Here is a 20,944-nt window from a genome sequence, read left to right as displayed (position 1 = left end):
GCTCTGCCTTCTGGGAGGCTGGAACTCAGGGAGCTGAGGCTGGGATAGTTTCCAGAGACCTAAATTTAGACCAAGATCAGTGATTTGGGAAATGGCCACAGAGATGCTGGTTGGAAGGGGCCTCCTGTCCGAAGGGGCTCCGGTGGAAATGATGCCCGCCTCTGTCCAGAGTATTGGGGCTCAGTTCCTGAGGGGCAGAGGACCAGGAAGTGGTATTTGAAGCGGCGTGGAGGGATGCAGTTGTCTCAGGAGAAAACCTGGTCACTTGCTTGCTTACATTTTGGAGCAAGTAAGCAAAAGTTAGGAGCTCTGATGGGGAGCCAAAGAAAGGAGAACGTAGCAAAGACTCAGCGCATTTGCTCGAGCTGGCGGAGGAATTCAGCGGTCTGAATGTGCAGCAGGGACGGGGAAGGTTCTGTCTCTGACCCTACTCTCATTTGCTTACCTCAGGGTCGGAAGAGTTTGAGATGATCGTTTTCTGAATACTAGGGATTGTATTAATAAAGGTATGGGTTTACAAGGACCATTTGGCCCTAGTTTCTAGACCTAGTATTTTGGCCTTAGTCCTTCAGCCTCAGGCAACAGGCTGTGTCCTCGCTTCATTTTAGTTTTCTAAGTTAGGGGCATTTTAAAAAGATAATCTGCATTCATTAGGATTTTTCCTAATTTTTTTCTTACTGGGAAGGAAAAAAAAAAAGACTATGCCCCCCAAACCTCCTAAGATCATGGTGCTAAATCATACTCTAGACTAGTGTGCAAGGACTTGCAAGGTAATTAATTCTGTTTGACGTCCTGCCTTCAAGTTTCTAAGCCACTTTTGACTATCAGAGTGGATGGAAAATTGTTTTTTTTCTACTTGTAAAACATACAAAGGAAACTATTTCTGTACTTTCCTTTCTCCTCTGATCCGTTGTTTAGAACTATAACCCAGAGTATCCTATGAATGAAAGTGTTTATTTTTAAACAGTCAGTGGGCGGTAAGTGAAGTGCATGTTTCCCATGTTCAGACATAGCAGCCTATTAATTCCATGGTCTGGGGGATGCCTCCCTTCCAGCTGCTGCTTTGTCTTCCCCGCGGCCCTTAAACAGACACCTCTGCCAGAGACGGCTGTCTTAGGAAGCCCTGGCTCCAGCCTTTCCTTGTCCTCTGGCAAGGTGAGTGTGGTTAGAATAGAACGCCTCCGACAGCAGGCACTTCTTTGTTAATGAGGAACCCTGGTACTTACACATTATCCACAAGTAAGGAAACTGACGCCCAGAAAGACTGAGTGACTCGTCTAAGAAAATCCTAGTGGTGAGTGGAAAAGCAAGAACCAGAACCCGGGTCTCCCTGATTCACTGTCATGTTTCTCCCTCACTCTTATTAAAGTCAAAGCTTTGCGCTCCCAATGCTAAGATGAACTCAGCTGGCCAGACCTTCTGCACATTCCACAAAAACATCAGTCACATGCTCATGAAAAACACCCTCCACATGCCGAGCTCTGTGCTGGATACTGTAGAGACATGTGGATGCTTTGTTGAGTGTGAATCCTTATATGTGTAATTTTCGTTTCATGTATGTCTCTATAGCCAGGCTCTTAAGCCCTGATGAGGGCCGGGGTTGTGTCTGTCTGTTTCATGGCTGTATCCTCAGCACATAACACACATGGATGCTCAGGAAGTACTTGGGGAATGAATGAACAGAGTGGGTAGAGAACTCCGACATGAAAAGGAAGCTAAAACAGGTGGTCTGAAAGCAGCCAAACATACAAATATTGTATTTTTAAATATGCTAAAGAAGCCTAGAAGTTTCCTTACTTGCAAGCAGAAAGCTGCAGGTAATGTTCCCGGCCTGTTGGGAACATTAACCCTTAATTACCTTCTCAGCATGGGCAGCGGGTTGGGAGATGAAGAAAGATTCTGTGTTCTGACACAAAACCTGGAAAATTGCTTAGAAATAGTCAGATAAAGGGAGGGCCTGTCTGTGACCTTGCACTGCAGTTAGAATGTTCTTACTCTTCTGACACTGAGCAGTGAGATCAGGACAGCCAGGTGTTCCCTTGACCTGCCCTGTCCTTCATCAGAGAAACCATTTATTGGTATCTTTGAATTCATAGATGTTATCAACAAAGTTAAATTTCCCCCTATCTATACCCGAAGACCAGGAAACTGGTCTCCATTGTTTTCCAAGTGGTCAGGTGAACAGACTCTGAAGAAGAGGAAGAGCAAATGGGTTGATTCAGGTAGGCTGAGCCTACCTGGGCAAACAGGGTGGCTGTGGGGAGAGGACGGGGCAGAGGCACCTCACAGGGATCAGGGTCATTTTATTGGTGAGTTTCTAGGAAAGGCCCCAGTCTTCCTCTTCTAATCCAGAGGAGTGAGAGTCGTAGCACTGTGGGCTGGGTGGATGGTAAATGTAACCATTAAAGGGCCATGACAGACGACCTTGAGGAGCTGTGGGGCCCCAAGGCCCCTCTGCAATCCCCTTGTGTGTCCTCTGTGCGCTGGGGTGGGGTGGAAGGAGTTTGGACACACCTGGATTCAAATTCCAGCTCTGGCACTCACCCTCTGTGTCACATTGCCTGAGTTACTGCACCTTAATTCCCTAACCTGTAAAACAAATACCCGTCTCACTGAGTCCTTGGGAAGGTTAAGTAAAATATATTTAGTTGGCATCTATTAGACATTCAGTAAAGGTTAACTTTCCATCCTTATTGGAGGGGAAACAGAAATTTAGATACTGTGAATAAGAGTGCACAATTATTAAGCAGACTGAGGATCTTTGGAAGTTCTTGAGTAGAGTTCTGCCCTCTGAGTCCTTGGTTCATTAACTGTCAGTAGGTTTTTTCCTATATTAGACCTAAAGGGATGGAACATCAGTTTACTTGTCTATAATAGGGCAACTTTACTCCTCTTCCCATTTGCTAACCCTTAGAATCTAAGACGTAGCTATTTGTAGTTAGCATTGGCTCGTGGCTTATTTTATTATCCAATGGGTTATGGTCCATTACTGCCAGGTATTCCACTTTAATCCTCAGATTGTATCACCTTTGGCCAGTGGTAACCCCTAAGTCTTTAGATAGTTGAAGACAATTGTCTTTTCTCTTAATCTTCTTTGTTTAGAAGTCCTCAGTTTCTCCAACTATTCCTTGTATTAATGTGTTTTCCGACCCTTCCATATCCTGGTTGCCTTCCTCTGGTTTACTCTAGTGTGTAATGATCTGTATAAAGTGGGGCCTCCAGCATGGTATATAAGTACATCAGGTGTGATCTAACCGATGCAAATTCATCTCCTTGTTCGAGAGCTACTATGCCTGCCCTCCTCCCTAAGAAGGTTCGCCGTGTCTAGGAGGGTGTACAGTGCTGGCTCATAGAATCTCCCTGCCTGTTTTCATGGACTGCCCTTAATTCAGCAGGTGACTTAGTAACCTGAGTGTCAGACTACTTAATATCTATTAGATTTTCTCTTGTTTAGTTCCATCCGTAATCCAGTATGTTTTGAATATAAATTATTCTGTCCAGTATGTCAGCTGCATTTCCCAGCATTATTGGCTAAACATACGTTTTGTGGCTTCATCCAAATTCTGGCTAAAAAGACAAGGTTGAGAACAGAAGACCAGTGCCCGGCCCCTCCTCATTTCCCACCCAGGTTTTGACACTTAGAACCCTCCTTGTCTGAGTCTTCTTTCTAGGAAAGGGAACTCCCCCACTTTTCTCTATAACAGAGAAGCTGGGATTGCTTGTGGTAAATCCTCCCTTGATGAGGAACCAGTCTAATATTATTAATTCTGCGTTAAACGCTGACAAAGCCAACACGGGTGCCTCAGTAAATGGCACAAATAAGCTTTCCCCAAAGTTGCCTTTGCTCATCTCTCAAATGGGTCTGCATAATTAGGTTCTACTTTGCCCCTGTCCCATGTAAAAGTGTCATTTCCCTGAAGGCAAATGGATGTGCTTACTTTGTTCTATAGAGATCTGGGTCTGAGCCCCTTCCTATTCTGTCCAGAATATGCTCACACTACTCTGGGCATCCCACCGTAAAGTCTCTTTTGCTTATACACGTATTAAGTGATGGAGCTTTGCAACCACACTTCAAAGACATCCAGAATTATAGAATTGTAGTCAAGCAAGGCTGAGTTATGAGGTGGCGGTGAAGAAGTGTCTTGTAGTTGAACACGATGGATGTCTGCTGAATAATTACCAGCTAATGGTGCAGAAGCAGCCGTCTGGACAGTGACAGTCCCTGTGCGTGTATAATATTTGCCATTTAGACTAGGCATGCTGGAGATGTTCAATATATGCTTATTGAATTAAACATTACAAACACCTCCTAGTAGGGATGCTCTTCATCCAAAATACACTATGAATTTCTAGACATGTCCAGACTGGCTGGAGACAGGGAAATTGAGTTGTGAGTGCTATAGTCTCTGCAAAAATTATAAGGGAAAGAACACTGCTGGAACATCCTGGGACTGATTGTGATTTTTAAGGAGGGATTTCAAAAGCAAGCAAATGTGATCTAAGGTACAAGGTGGGCTGATAATGACAATGTGCTGAAGGGGGACGGGAGATGCCTGGAGAAGCCTGGAGATTCTAGGATTTAACTCAGAAGTTTTTAAACTCTCGACTGTCAAATCGATATAATGGGTCATGACCAAAATTTTGTTTTACCGTGTGGGAAGAAACGCTCTAAAGTCAAAGGATTCCTACAAGGTCACTCACTGCAGTAACGTAATGCCTCTAACAAGGGGCAGGGCAGCCTGGCTGCAGAAGCCTTCTGGGAATAGACTTCTAAAGAGCCTCACCTGGTTTATCAGAACCTGGTAATCCTGACACATGCACTCTGGGAGCACAAAGCAGGCCACTAGGTGCAAGGGCTGTAGTCCAAGAGGGTCCAGCCCATGCTTTGGGGAGGTCCCAACCCTTGAGTTGGCCTATGCCATCTCTCTTCATACATGCTCTGTGTTGAAGGCCCACTTACTCCACAGCAGGTGTTGCTCTCCATGCTGAGAGTACAGCAATGAGTGAAACAAGGCCCTGCCATCCTTCGGCGTATTGTCTTATAGGGAAGAAAGGTAAATAACCAGAAAGAGAAAGGATGGCATCCCTAGTCTTCTGCTAGTAGCATCAGAGATAAAAAGCTTCTAGGTTTTTCTTGTAAGAAAAAGTGGGCTAATGCTGCAATTGGAAGAACTCAAATTAAATGTAAGAAATTAGTTTCCTTGTAAAGATTAGTGTTGATCGGGGGACAGATGACGGAGGGGAAAAAATAGAATCTCTTCATTTAAATGGGCTCATAAATAGAAAAACCTTCCAGAGAATAAGGATGGATATAGAGCTTCTTGGGAGGAAGGAGAGCAAATTGGGTCCCATTCCCTAGAAGCAGAGTCTGAGACCATGATTCCTATGCATGTAGTTTATTAAGGGTGTGCTTTCAGGAAAAGGGGCAAGAAACAGGGGCCAGTGCAGAAGGAGCTAAAGCAAATGTACATGTGGTTTCAGCTGGAGTCTAGCTCAGTCTGATCCCTCCTGGACCTGGAGTGTGAATTGCACCCAGAGTTTGCCCCACCTTCGGGCAAGGGGCCTGGCCTTTTGTGATAGCTGTGAGCTGTTAGCAGCCAACATGCACAAGAGCTGGGGCATGGGAACCACAGCAGGAAAGAGGATCTGAGTGGGCTGCAGAGGCATCTACTGCACAGAGGAAGGGGATGGGTTTACGGACCAGGCATGGATTCAGTCCCTGGTTGTTCACCAGCTGCAGGACCTAGAGTGGGTCATTTAATCATTTCATGCCTCAGTCTCCAAGTCTGTACAGTGAAGGCAATGGTTTCAGCTTCCTGGGATTTTGAAGGACTAGCCAAGATCCTGTGTGAAAGAGGGTGTGAAGCAGAGGAGATGTGCGGTGGGTAGGTTGCTGTCCGGGTGACTATAGGCGACTGGCGTGAGAGAAAATAGACAGCGTGCTCCCTGGAGTTTTAAGGGCCTACAGATCACTGGCTTTCGCCACTAAGGAGGAAAACCAAACATCTGGTAATGTGGAGACTCAACAGTGTTAGGACTAATAAAAATCCTGTCAGTTCACACGATGTAATATTTTTCACTTAACTAATTAAAAACCATCAAGATGATGCAACACACCAACAGGATATAACTAGTTATAAAGAGAAAAGTGCATTTTTAGCCGTATCCCCAGATATTTTGTGTGTGTATAATATACACAATTTCATGATATATTTGGGTGAATGACCTCTATTTTGTTGCTACTATTTTAGTTATATTAGATTAAATAAAATTATAAAAGAAGACATGCTTTTTAAACTCCCATATCTGTGTTAATATAGAAGAAGGTATAAATAACCCCAAACAATAGCTAATAGATATATTATAAAATATATTATAACATATGATTTGGTATTTGAGAGAAAACAGAGAGACCACTGGTATGTTTTCTGGTTGGAGAAAAACCAGAGTTTTTGTTTTGTTTGTTTGTTTGGTTGGTTTTGTTTTGAATTTACCTTCAGATATATCCAAATAAGACAGTGTAATACAAATCTACTAAAAATGTATCCAAAAGAATTTAATGGACAACTCAGCACATACATAAGGAAGTACTTGACCTTAAAAATATATGTATGAGATAATAAAAAAATAAAGTTATTGATAATCATTTAAAAAAAAAAAATCAAGGTGGGCCCCCCAAGGTTGAATCTCCAGAATGAGATTGTGACAGCGTGTGACCTTTAGCCGTGGGGCCTGAGCAGGTGACCCATCTGCTGGAGATCCAGCCTATTAAATGCACTGTGTTAAAAGCTAGAAAAAGAAAACGTGATGCGTCTCCAGGAGAGAGTCCTCAGCACTTCTGTTACTCTGCCCTTTATCTCAGGGCCCTGAAATGTTTCTTAGTGGGAGAGGTTTATGTTGCCTCCCATCTAGGAACAAAGCACTTTCTAATCCTTAAATAAATACCTTTGAAGAATATATAATTGTACTCCTTGTTCCCGGGGTTTGGAGTGGATATATCTGAAACCTAAACTTGGACTTCACAAACTGTAATCTTGAGTCTCTGTCGCACCCCATGCCTAACACTACAGTGGGTTGGAGTTGCTGTATGAATCCCAGGTAGAGGCATTCTGATTTTCTCAAGAACTTGGTAGCCACTCCAAAGTAGGAAAAATGCCATCTCCGCTTTAAAGTTTTAAACTCAAATTATGATTTTTGTTTGTTTGTTTTAGTTTTCTGAATAATCCAAGTTCAGGACTAGGTTTGAAAATAACTTTTTTTCCTGGTGTGGTCCCTTTGTTACTTTGATCCATGGTGGGCGGGAGAGGTGGCAGCAGGGAGCAACAAAAAGCAGAGGTTTCCCGGGTCCTCCTGTCTGTGGCTGCTCTGTCACCTCCCAGAAGCCCAAACCCATCCTCTCCTGAGGAACATTCAACCCAGGACAAATGTGCTGGCTTTTCAGAACGAGTCTTTAAAGTGCAAGGAGTTGAGGTCACCTGTTTTCCTCTAAATGAAAAGTTGCTCAAATAAATGACTAGCTTCCAGCATCACACACAGCCCAACAGTGTGAAAGACACAACTGAGGTTCGCGGGGCAAAATCTCTCATGACAGCATTACTTTACTTAATATTTGACTTACACTTAAGAGCTTGAAAACCTCCCTGGAGAGGCCCACCTTTGACGTTACCCATCAACTGAAAAAGCAAATAAGCTTCATAACCCACAGCAGCTGATGGGCAGTTTGCTGTACACGGCAGATCACAGGAAACCTCAGAGCACCGCGCCGCACAAATCTCTTGGTTTCTAGTGGCGGCATTGTGCAAGTATATGTTCCAGAAATAAGGAAATTGCAAAGGGTGACTTGCCAGTAGCTTAGATCTCTGTGTGATAGCTGCAGGCGTGGCCAGAGGCCAGATTTGACTTGGGGTAAGTTTGGAATTTGGAAGCATGGAAGCTCAGGGAAGAATGCAACCTGAGAGGTCCTCTAGCCCTCTCTCCATCCTGTTTAAAGGGAACAAAGTGACTTGCTTAGAGTCACAAAGCCAGTTCATGGCAGACCTCAGACTCAAACCCAAGTCACTCTCCTGCCTGTTCAATGGGATTAAGAACATAGTACTTTTGCGGTAACCCTGATAGTTCAGCTTCCAGAACTTTGTAGCAAAAAGCAAACACAATTGTTACTGGCTTCTTCTCCAGCTGCCTCTACACCATCCCGCCCCAGCCCCAGCAAATCCACAGCAAAGTAAATTACAAAGAGGTTCTGTAGGCCAGTCCAGCATCTCTGGGGCTGGCATGTGGCTAACGGGAAAGATACCTTCCAAGTATTAATGCCTGTCACAGAGTCTTTGATAGCAAGTACTTGTGACTTATATAGTGGCCTTGGTGGGAGTGTGATTCTGCCCTAGAAGAGTCTTCAGACCCCTCAAGGCAAATTCCCGGTCAGGCTCTGAGAGCTGGCAAGAGGCACTGCGGCAAGGCAGCCCAGCACAAATCTGAATTCTGTTTCTAAAAATTTTGGTGGAAGGAGAAAGCAAATCTGAGATCAAGCCAAGATGTGAAAGTGGATTAGCTGGCGACAGTCCAAGGCAAACAAGACCCAAGTGAGTACACTGCCTGCCGGACACACTGGGGAGGAGGGGCCCGAAAAGGGGAGAAGGCACGTCTGGGGAGGGGGGCGGGGGCCAGCTTGGAGGCCGCGGGCAGACAGAGAAGTGGCAGCTCTCAGGGCAAGGGTTTTACTGGAGTATTCTGCACAGACTTCTTGGCATATCACTTATCCCACTTACCCTTGTTTCCTTCTGTGTGAGTTAAAAAGGTCTTTTAGTGAAGAACAAAATGACTGAATCTACCTTCTTAAAGCTACTGGTAAGAGGGAAACAGGTTGTGGGAAATACTCTTCTTAAAAAATTGTGCTCCTGGATGACTAAGAGTGACACCAGGAGTTTTGAAATCTGGAGCAAGCTCTCCTTGTGGGTACGAAAATTAACTCTTCTAGAAATTTCAAGCAGAAGTGTTGCTAGAAATGAACGTCTAGAGCCAAAGCACTGAGATGAGCGTGGATGGGGCGGGTGAAGGTGACTTTGCAGTGGTGGCTCTGCTTTAGCTGAGCTGCCTTCCCCCATGCGTGCTGTGCTGTCAAACATGACATGGTTTCCGTGGCCGTAACACAGGAATCTTGAGAAAAGCCTGTTTGATAGACAAGTGGATAAATAGTATCCTGTTTCTTTATCTTGACCTTAGGTTGCAAATGCTCGTTTGGGTTTTACCTGCCTGGAGGCTTAGCTTCACTTCCTCACTGCTGATGGCTACTGGCAACCTGTCTGCCATGACTAGTGGGATGTGGTGGACACTGGATGGGGATGGGGAGATCTAAGCATTTGAGGCATTGGGGTGAGATGGTGTGATCCTAGTGCCAGAAAGTAGGGTCTTGTCAAGGAAACCATGTTTGCCTGTCCTCCGTGGTGGCCTTCCACTAGGAACCACAGTGAAGATGGGACTTTGGCTCAGGGGCTCTCCCCGGGTGCCAAGTAGCAAGTGCCCACCAAGGGGAGCAGCCTGCCTCTGCCCGGATAGCTCTTCCTGTTGAGAGAAAACTGCTGGAAGATGCAGACCTGTGCAGACTGACCCATTCCAGGTGTCTACTCCCTAGTTTCAACCAGACCCTTCCCTCTGCTAATCAGCCTTTCCATTCTTCTGCCGCCACGTTCCACATGGGTCTGGCTCTGGTTGTGTTGGAGCAGTCACTGCTTTGTTTCAGAGCTGATAGTCAAGTTTCCAGCTTCCCCATATGTAAGGGCTTAGAGTTGAGTCTTCCAAGTTCAGAATGTTTATCTACTGTCATTATTATTATTATTAATGCTCTAATTGGTTCTGTTTAAAATTGCTGATTGCAGAGACATGTATACATGGATTAGAAGTTCAGGAGAGCTGTTCCTCTAATCTGCATGGCCCCTGCTGATGCTGGCTGTGAGATGCTTACTGAATGCTCCCATAAGCATTGCTCTCTGCATCATATGCAAGGGCTTATACTCCTCTCTGAACTTCATGATGTACTGAAGGGAAAAAAAAAAAAGAAAAAGAAAAACAGGTTCTGTATTTTTCCGTCTGTCTCCTGTCTCCTGCTAGCTGGTGTCCTTTCAGCTGCAGGAATGGGGTTTAAAAGGTTTCACTTACTCTTTGCTGTTGCTCACTTACACATGGATGACAGTCTGACTTAGCGAGCACTAGAGGATATTAAAAATTCATTACCTTTTCTTTGCCTCATATTTTTTTTTAAATTTTTTTTATTTTTTGGCCACACTGCACAGCATGTGGGATCTTAGTTCCCCGACCAGGGATTGAACCCGCACCCCCTGCATCGTAAGTGCGGAGTCAACCACTGGATCGCCAGGGAAGTCCTCTTTTCCTCGTGATTTTAATGTATGCTATCTTTTTATCTCATTGATTAATTTATCAAGCATTTATTGAGCTCCTACTATCCGACAGGTGCTATTCTAAACACAGAGGATAAGACAGTGAACAAAACAGACAAAGCACCTTGGTGGCCTGCTTAGACCTTTCTCTTTTGTGCTGATACGAACCTAAATATGCTCGATTTTGAGGTATTTGGAATGCCTTGCAACTTACTTCTATTTTTTTGTATGTCTCTGTGACTGACACCATTGCAGCTTTTATCTTAAAAGAATTTAGCAATTTGTTTAAAAAGGTTACTTGGGAGTTCTTGAAAGTAGTCCCCCAATTTTTAATTTCCTGAATTAAAACCAGAAATCAAACCAGAATGTTAGATTTCCCACCGCTATCATCTTTGAGCTGTAGTTGCAGTCAGCAGATTCCTGATTAGGGAAGGTTACCTTCATGGCAGGTAGACATTCAGATGAGGAGAAAAGATCAGGAAGTATTCACATAGCTCCCAAATATTAAAATTACTTACTCCTCATATAACAGGAATACCAAAGGAAAATTGTTCTTTTAAAAAGTTCTTTTTAAACTGTTATGATGATGATGATGAAGAAGAAGGATGTGAGGGGATGAGGAGTGGGAAATAGTTTGTTAAATGGAGTTACTTCAAATTTTAGAATCTGAAATTTGTACTACAGAGTCTAACTTATCTGATGTCCCTACCCCACTTCACCCCACAACCTCTCAGAACAAGAACAGTCACAATTTTTATGCCTCTTTACATACGGGCTATTAAGAACCTTTATTGTACTTGTGAAAATTTTATTGAAAACTCCCCAAAGAGAAAGGTTTTTAGGATATGTTCTCTACCATTAGATTTAAGACAGTACTTCTAACAGGGACATAGACCAAACCACTAGATCGGTTATGTTATTTACAGGGCAAATAAGTAGGCACTACCATTAACACCTGGTCAAGAAGAAAAATCTGTTAACAGAGAAGAATGAAATTAGCTGGAGGCAAAAATGGAAAATTATTACAAATATTTTGGTACACTGAATTCATTCTTTTATTCAACAGAATTTTATTGAATGTCCACTGGTGACCAGATACCATGGAGATTCAGGATATAAAAGAACAACCTCTGTCCTTGTCCCAGAGTTTTCTGAGTTCATGCCCCCCAGGGGTCTTAATATGTGATGCCAAATAGGGTGGCTGTATAGGTGTTACTTGTATTTGAGGAAGGAGAGTTGTACTTAACACTTCCTTTAGGCCAGTTGCTGAGCGAGGCATCAGAGAAACTAGGAAGAGGAATGTTAGGTGAGATACATACTTGCCACACATATACTACATTTTGTAACAGAAGTATACCCACTTTGAACAACAAACAGCCTGGGAGCCAGGGAAGGCTTTTTATACCAGAAGTGAAATTTGAGCTTGGCCTTGAAGTTCATCTTCCTTCTATTTCTCCTCCTTGGTATCAGTTTTGATCCCAGAATAATTATTCTAATCATGGACAGTCTGTAAAAGAGCAATGCTACTGATACATCCGTATCAAAAGAAGTATTTTGTTTTGATGTGGAATTAGGCTTTTTTTTTAATGGCCTGTTAGCTCTGATGATAACTATTCAAAAGTCCCCTTAGAATTTTTACCAAAACTTTCTTATTGTTCCTCATAATAATATAATTAAACCTGTTTTTCCTTAAGCATATGCACTGAAGATCTTTTAAAAGAACTTTTGAAGCAATAATACATAAACATGATTTAAAATGTGGGTATTTTTCTAGAGATATAATTTTAAAATATAAAAGCTCCTACTTATTTATTCTTTTTCAAAAACGTTTAAATAAGTAATAGCATATGATAAGTCCTGTTTTATACTTTTTTCCTTGTAACAAATCTGGGCAATTTCATAGCAGGACATGTAGAGCTGCATCATTCTTTTTGGTGGCTACACAGTATTCCATACTTAGAGTACCATAATTTATTTAACTAGTCTTCTATTGATGGGTGTATGGGATGTTTCTAATCTTTTACCAGTACAGACAGGTCTGTAATTCTTGTACAGATACAGTTTCTTACACTTGTCGGTCATGAGTATATTAACAGGATAGCTTCCTCGAAGTAGAATATGCATTTTTAAACGTTGATAGACATTGTTAGATCACCCCCTACAGAAGCTGGACCAATCTATACTCTCTCCGGCTGAGTATGAGTGTCAGTTTCCCCGGTCTTGCAGTCTAGTATATCTTCAATATTTTTTGTCTTTTCCAATCTGGTATCAGATACTTTAAAATAATCCTTATTCATTATTTCTCTTGTATATATTTTGTTTCGCTGATAATACGGCAACTATATTACTTTCTGAAATATATTTGAAATGTGCAGTATTTAACTTATACTATTACTTAATGAGAGTTATGGGCTTGTCTGATGAATTAGCTGTTATTTATACTCTTATTCCTATGGATGAAGTGCATTCCTAATCAGAAACATCTGGTTTACATTAACCTTTTTAAAAAATTTATTAATGTAAAATATATATGCTGAAAATGCATCAAAAAGTACTAAACATGTGAATGGATAATTATAAAGTGAACATATATGTAATAACCATGCAGTTCATGAAAGCAGGACATTGCCAGCTTTCCAGAAGCCCCCTGTGTGCCCCTCCCTGGTCACAACCCTGTCTTCTTCCCTAGAGGTAACCATTCTCCTGACATTCATAATACTGTCCTTACTTTTCTTTATTATTTTGCCTCCTATGTATGTGTCCCTAAACAATATAGTTTCAATGTAGCTGTTTTTAAGTTTATATGGCTAGGTCGTACTGTGTGTGTCTCTTCTCTCACTCAACCCTCATTTTTATGGAATTCATCCATGCTGATGTGTGTAGTTTTTCATTCATTTTCGCTGTTGTATAGTATACCATTGTATTAATATAGCACAATTTATTTATCCATTCTGCACGTGGGATGTTTGGGGCTGCTGTGAACAATACTGCTATGAGTATTCTTCTATATGTATCCTTGTATACATGTACTTGAGCTTCTCTAGGGTGTGAAGGTAGGAGTGAAATTTCTAGGTGGAGAAAAAAAAGGAAATTGCTAGGTAATAGAAGATATATATATATATATATATATATATATATATATATATGTCTTCAACTTAACTAGATGGTATAATCTATTTTTCAAAACGCGGATACCAGATTTCCACTCCTACCAGCATCTGTGAGATTTTTCTGTTGCACTGCATCCTTGAGTATACTTGATATGCCGGACTTCAAAATTGTTGCGGATCTGATGGGTATGTAGTAATGTCGGCTTATTGTTTTAATTTGCGTTGCCCTAATTACTAATGAGGTTGAAGCCTTTCCATGTCTTCTTGGGCCTTTGGATTTTCTCCTTTACATCCTTGTTCAAGCCTTTGCCTAGTTGGGAGTTGTCTGGTTTTTTCTTATGCATTTTTAGGATTTCTTTATATATTCCAAATATTAGTCCTTTGTTGATTATACACATTGTAAGCATCTGCTATCACTCTGTGGCTAGTCTTTTCACTCTCTTTATTGTGTCTTGAAAAACATCTAATTTGACATTTTGAAGGCAGTACGTTTGTAAGTTAAAGACTTATATGATGGGACATAATGAGACATTTCTTACATTAGTCCTTTAAAATAACAGTTTATCATTTGTTTCTCCACATAATAGTGTACCACCATGGAAACTTTATACATAATGTAGGTTTCTGTCAATCCCTAACTTTACCCCTGTTTTTTTCTTCTTTTAAATATTGATTTATTTATTTATTTGGTTACACTGGGTCTTAGTTGTAGCAGGCGGGCTCCTTAGCTGCAGCTCGTGGGCTCCTCAGTTGTGGCATGTGAACTTCTTAGTTGTGGCATGCATGTGGGATCTAGTTCCCTGATCAGGGATCAAACCCAGGACCCCTGCATTGGAAGCACAGGGTCTTAACCACTGCGCCACCAGGGAAGTCCCTATCCCTGTTTTAATAAAACAATAAGAACTAGTTGACTTTTTTAAAGGTATCTGTTGCATTTTACTCTATTATGTGACAGGTAATACAGTTAAAGTGATGAAATGTATTAGAAAAATGGTAAGTCCATTGGGTTTGGAACTCAGTTGTCTGACAAACAGATCCAAGACCCAGGAAGGAAATCTTTACATAGCAAAACTAAGCATCTATGCTCACAGGAAAGCCTCTCCAATCCTAATTTTATATGTAATGCTTACCATCTCTGTCATCTAGTTACTTAGCCCCTAAGAAAATTAGAAGAGGAGAAAGTTACTTTTATATAGACACACTAATAGCCACGAAGGCTGAGCTGTTGACAGCAAGAGAGGAAGCAGAAAAGCTATGAAAGCAAAAGCTGAAGGAGGAAATAAAACTCCAGCAGTTGGGTTCTATTTAGTGAAGGTACCAAGAGTGCTATTATGACCTGGCATGTCTTACAACATCCTTTGTATTTTGTACTACACCATAACTATTACTCATGTGGGTTTGTGTAATTGTCAACAGATGGGGAAATTATGTTCAGTGTACTTTGCTTTTTAAGAAGTCAGAGATGTAAAGATATTCATAAAAAGATTTAAAATGGGGAGAAAAGGTGGTGTTGCTGTTTACCTTTAGTCATCCAGAACACTTGATTATCCTGACAGACACATTTCCCACGGGTTTTGGAGAGCTGAGGTGACGTTGACTATGATTTACGTTAGTGGAAAGATTTGTAAAGATGAAACTCAGCTTTTCTCAGTCCTAGTGATTGACTCCAAAACACTGATTCTGCACTCCTGTGGCATTTATTGAGGGTCTGTATAATCCACTCTAGTCCAAGCCACTGTCGTATCACACATGGCCTATGAAAGAAGCCTCCTAATTGGTCCCCAGACATTCACTCTTACTTTCCTCTAATCTTTTCTTCACTCTGAGACCAATGTGATCTTTTGAAAATGCAAGCTCTTCGCATCTGTGGCTTCAAGCCCTTTGAGAAGGTCCTTTTGCCCTTAGGGTGAATACCAAAGTCTTCAACATGACCTATGAGGGCATTGTCTGGACCTCAGCCCTCTTCTCCTTGCTGCAGCCACTCTTCCTCTTGTTTCCTGCCTCCCAACGTTCCTGGCCTTCCTTGAATGTGTCAGGTTTCTTTGCGGTCTCAGGGCCTTTGTTTCCTCTGCCTGGAAAATCCTTTCTCCTTTTGCTCTCCAGTGTCTGCCATGATCTGACCCAACCACTCATTTCAGCCTTGTTTCCCACTCCTTTTGCTCTCTCTTCTTTCAGATCTCAGCCCTTCCTGACCCTCTGACTAACTCCCCTCCCCAAGTCATATCTCTCACTGCATTCTGTATTGTTATTTCTTGGAATTTATCACCATTATTTACTATATAAGCGTTTGTTTGGTTACACAGTTGCCTCCAGCACCAGATGTTAAGTCCATGAGGACGGAGACATATCTGTTTTATACCCCCACTGCATCACCAAATCTAACAAAATACTGATTCACAGGAGGGACTCAGTTAATATTTGTTAAGTCAATAAACGAAGACCCAATAAACACAAGGTAATGTGTTGGGCATTGTGGGTAAGAAAGAGAACTAGAAATGGGAAACAAATATTATTAAGAAACTCAAACTTACCTAGTTTGCGAAGATTAGAGAAGGTTCAGCATTAAACTTTACCAAGTGGGTAGAGTTTATCCAGGCAGCATTGGTATTGGGAGTGGGGAGGAAAGTCATCCTAAATGGATCAAACAGCAAGAGCAGGGACAGGGAGAAAGGAAAATATAGGATAAGTTTGGTGCATGCAGAGTAAATATGCCTGATGAAGTGCGGAGTTTGTGAGGTGAGCTGTCGGAAACAAGGCTGAAATGATTGGTTGGGTCAGATCGTGGCAGACTCTGGACACCATTGAAAGGAATTTAGATTTTTGAGTATTATCCAAGAAACACTGAGAGGTTCTTTGTTTGTTTGTTTTTTGAGCATGATAGTTACAGAATTACTCTTATCTTCACTTTGATGTGTAACTGTCCTTTTATGCTCTCATTCTTTCTCTTAGACTCAGAGAGAGTCTAAAGTTAAACTACCCACAGGCTCTGAATCTCATGCTTTGTACCCACCTCCATCCAGTACATCCATCCAGCACCTCTTCTTTCCCTCTTATTGTCAAGCATCTCCTTTCCCTCTGCCACCTCACACCTCTTTGTTACTTCACGCTCCCTGCACTCGAACTTCTCCTGATTCTTCTTTCTACAGATCCTCCCCCAGCTTCAACAGTAGTTTTTGTTGCTTCCATACTGACGTCCATGACAAAAACTCCAACATGATATCTCTGAAGAGACGTTACTCCTAACGGCAGTTCCATGTTCATTGTTTGTTCACGCAGCACATTTTTTGTGCGCCTACTATGTGTCAGGCACTGTTGCAAGCTGGAGATGCAGCAGTGACACCAAACAGGCCAGTCCCCAACCTTACGAACACTCGGTTCTACTGGAGAACCAGGAAACCAACGAGCAAATATAAGACCAAATGGTGACGTAATGAACACTGTCATTGTAGGTCTTTCCAGTTTGATGTCGGCTTCCCTCAGTCTCAGCGTCAGACAATTTTATTTTTCTTTCAAATCAGCAACTTGGTTTGACTTCCCTGTTTGAGGTAGAAGCAGGATTTTCCAGATACCCAGGTTTGTATCTGTGGATCCATTTTGGGGCATATCCCCTGATAGCCAGCCAGTCTGTTGCCAAGTCCTGAGGATGATTCCCTCAAAATGTCTGTCACATCACCCTGGTCAGGCCTTGGTCACCCTTTGCTTAAATTCTTTAAGTAGCCTCCTAAATGTCCCCTACTGCTTTCTGGGATTTTGCCCCTGCATTTTATCTTTTCTACTGACACCTAATTCATCTTCCTAAAACATCTCTTTCAATATCTCACTTACCTGTTAAAAGACTTCAGTAGCACATTTATTTAGAATAAAGTACAGGCCCACCTCCAAAGTCATTTATATAGTTTTCCTTCCTATGCATGATCCTTTAGAGACCCTTACCTTTTATAGACACTATATAATGCACTTATATTAGATGGAATCGTATGAAACTGCCATTTTCATGGATCCAACATGGTTGACTGAATATCGGCAGTTTATATGTTGCAGCCTAGTTGCACTTCCCAAACAATTGGTTGCCTGTATGGCTTTCTCCCTTGTTACATTGTGAGTTTTTTGACGATCACGTCTTGATCTTAATGTTGCTTCTATCTTTACTGTCTACTACAGCATCTGGTACAAAGTAAACAACGGCAGTCGAGTGCCCCCACTCATGTTGTGATCTGCTCCTACTGCTTCCATTTCCTATAATGCCCACCGACTTTACCTAATCACATCCTACCCACCCCTCACTGCCAGCCTGACTCATGCCTCCTTCATGGAAAAGCTCACTACTCCACATTAATCTCCTGCCACCACCTCTGAGCCAGCAATATTGCTCCCTACTCCCTGCCAAAATCGAATATCATTCTTTAACCTCCAAAGCATATGTGTTTTACTTTGTGTTTTCCGTATTACTTTGCATGAAGTTGCACTCTTAACAGTGAGTTGAAAGATGTCTGTTTCTAGCCCTCACTTTCCACTCTGGGACCCACTACTGTATTTCTAGCTGTCTGTGATATAACTGCTCTTGGGTGACTCACTGCAGTCTACTCAACAGAACTGAAACTAAAGTCATATGCCATCTCCCGGGTCTGCTCCTGGCCTACATCCACATCCACAGCTTGGTCTCGAAGCCATCTCAGCTCTCCTTCATTCTCTATCCTCCTCCTGAAATAACATTCCACTGGATCATCACAGTGATTGCACATTCCTTAGCCTGGCTTCAGATTTTTATATAATATATAAAGTCTATCTCTGGGAGCTTCAAGAGGAGAAACATGTCTCCCAAACCACAGCAACATTCTCTAGGACCTAGAGCGTCCTGATAAACAGGCCACTTCCTCCTGGTCTTGCACCTCCCCTGGGGACCTCTCCTCTAACATGTTTTCCGGTAGATATGTGTGATTATCTTCACCAAAATATAGATCTTTCAAATCATAATTGCCTGTGTTAGTATATGTCTAAGATATACTGCATCACTGTGTCTCCAGAATTATCTCTCTGTCCTGATAGATACGTTTCTGACCTTAGGAAGAATGTTGCTGGAACACATTTTCTTCATTATTAGAATATTAGAATGATCTCTGGAGTCCCTTTCATCAGCACTTTGTGAGAAACCATCTCCTTCCAGTCTGCTGTTGTTTCCCAGGGGTTAGTTTTTGTCTCAGCAGCCGAGTCCCGAGACCCACAAAGACAAACGCTCACGTGTGATACCTTGTGTTATCGGCAATGCACTGAGATAGGGCTGGGCATTCACAGAGAGGGCTCAGAAAAGACTTGTTTGAATATGTTTTATGTGTATAGCTTCTGTTTGTGTATATTTATGAACTTTTGTGCGTCTCTGAATGTGTTTCCCATATTGCTCTCTAAGAAGGATTCATCTACGTGCTCTGGGAGGCAGGGATAGCTTGGATATTTTCCTCAGCCATCAGGCCCGTGACATTACAAACCAATAAGCCAGGTGCTCCAAAGGCTCATGGCCGCAGCTGGCACAGGTGAAGAGCCTACCTGAGCTGCAGCCTGGGGTTTTCTTTCCCACCTGCTTGGGGTCTTCCTTTTCCCTCTAAATATGAAAGACTAATTTTTCTGTTAAACATTAAAAGGAATGTGGATGTGTATGCATGTGTGTGTATTTGTGCTCCTGTATGCATATATACATTATTCGTATATACATATATATATGCATGTATGTATAGATGAAGGAAATACACCAACAAGTAAACAGTGGCTTTCTAGATGGTGGCTTTTTCCAAATTCTCTATGATAAGTCAAATTACTTTTATTAGTAGCAACAACAACAACAAAAACCTAATAGATGATATTTTTAAGGATAGGACACAATTATTAGATGATTGCAGAGATCAACCCTCTGTGTCAACCAAGGACAAAGAGACAAGCAGGGGCCTAGTAGGGAACAGAGGGATGGACTTCACCTTAGCATCTCCAGATGAGAGAAAGTGACCAGACGGTGAATTTGGGCTGACTTGCAGGATGGGCCAAGGTTACTGAAGGTTGTGAGCTAAGGAACTGGCAACTTTGTTTGGTTGTGAAGGTCAGGAGCCTTGGACAGTGGAAGGAAAGAGAAGGAAAATTTGGGGGTGGGGGTGGGAGAGGTAGATAGGGAGTTCATCAGGGTTTCCCCCCGAACTCAGCTGTTTTGAAAAGTATGGAAAAGGTGAGGAAAAGCTCGAAATATACTTTCAAGTTCATGAAGAGGTTTTATGAAGAGATACATGCAGTGGGAGAGAGAAAAGGCAGACACGTTTCCAGTTTGGTTTAAGTCCCCTGTGACTCCAGATGGAGGGGTTTCCTGAGTGATCAGCGTGGGGACACTGGGACCTGGGGGAGGAGGGATGGGTCACCCCTGCACGGGCGGCAGGGTTCCTAACAGCAGGTTCATCATTAGTTCAACACACAGCTCCCCCACCCCCTCCCCTCCCTCATCTCCCACTGTCTAAGGACACAGGGAAATTTATGATTAGAATTCTTGGTAAAAAGACAGTTTCTAACCTTTCTGAACTTAGAACAAAAAAATTGCATGAAACAAACATTGTCAAGGATGTTTCTCCCACCCCGCCTAGTCTCATGGTTCTCTCCAAGAGCGGAAGGAGAAATGGAAAGATAAAAACAGGGAGGGTGACTCTTCCTTGCTGTGGCTCATTTCTTTCCTCTGGGATGGTGTTCTGGAAGTGGGGACCACCCTGGCCTCGGAGCCAGGAGGGGACATAGCAGAGCCTGGCTCTGCGCCACCTCCAAGGCCTCCCTGCTCTTCACCAAGCTGCTCAGCCAACTGTTCCTTACCAGTCACCTCCTTACCGAATTCCCAAGGAGGAGCCCTGGGCTCCGGATGAGCAGTACACACGCATGTCTAAAAGCCAAAAATAGAGTAGGAAACAGGAAAGAACAAAGAAAGTCACAAAAATCAGTTTTGAAAAAGAGCTAAACTGAAAACATACTCCATGATGTTTATGTCTTTTCTCTTTGCACAATTCAACATTTGTGCTTGTCTGTATCTCAGTTTTTCATTCTGATGAAGGAACATTTCCAGTCTGGGCCCTAGGTTTGAAATCTGAGGTGGAGAAAGGCTCTTTTAAACCAGTTAATATGGGATTTGCAGTTCCCTGTGTGTAATGGAGGAGTACAAACAAAGCAGTGAAGTCCCCACCAAGGGCCCCACCCACCTACTGAAAAACATACAGTCCTTTCCCTTAGAAGCCCCTGCTGAAATCTGGCAGGTGGAGAAAAGCACGAAGTCTGCTGCTGTAAGGAAGCATCCAGAGCATACACGACTGACAGTAGCAATTGTCTCTCTTCCTGAACTCCTACTATGAGCCTGGCGTTTTATGTATAATCTCTCACTCCATCCTCACAATTCTTCAAGGTAAGTATCGTTATCCTCATTTTGCAGAT

The 20,944-nt window shown here is 42.5% G+C and overlaps 1 protein-coding gene across 6 annotated transcripts in view; it reads left to right on the top strand.

Moving 5' to 3' along the window:
- The window catches only part of KALRN (kalirin RhoGEF kinase), a 640,054-nt gene that overhangs the window by 430,810 nt on the left and 188,300 nt on the right, over positions 1-20,944 (top strand). The gene's annotated exons all lie outside the window — the stretch shown is intronic.

This window comes from Phocoena phocoena, chromosome 4 (genome assembly GCF_963924675.1).
Source record: "Phocoena phocoena chromosome 4, mPhoPho1.1, whole genome shotgun sequence".
Lineage (NCBI taxonomy): Eukaryota > Metazoa > Chordata > Mammalia > Artiodactyla > Phocoenidae > Phocoena > Phocoena phocoena.
Note: the sequence above shows the minus strand (reverse complement) of the source record. Positions and strands in the feature narration are given on the sequence as shown.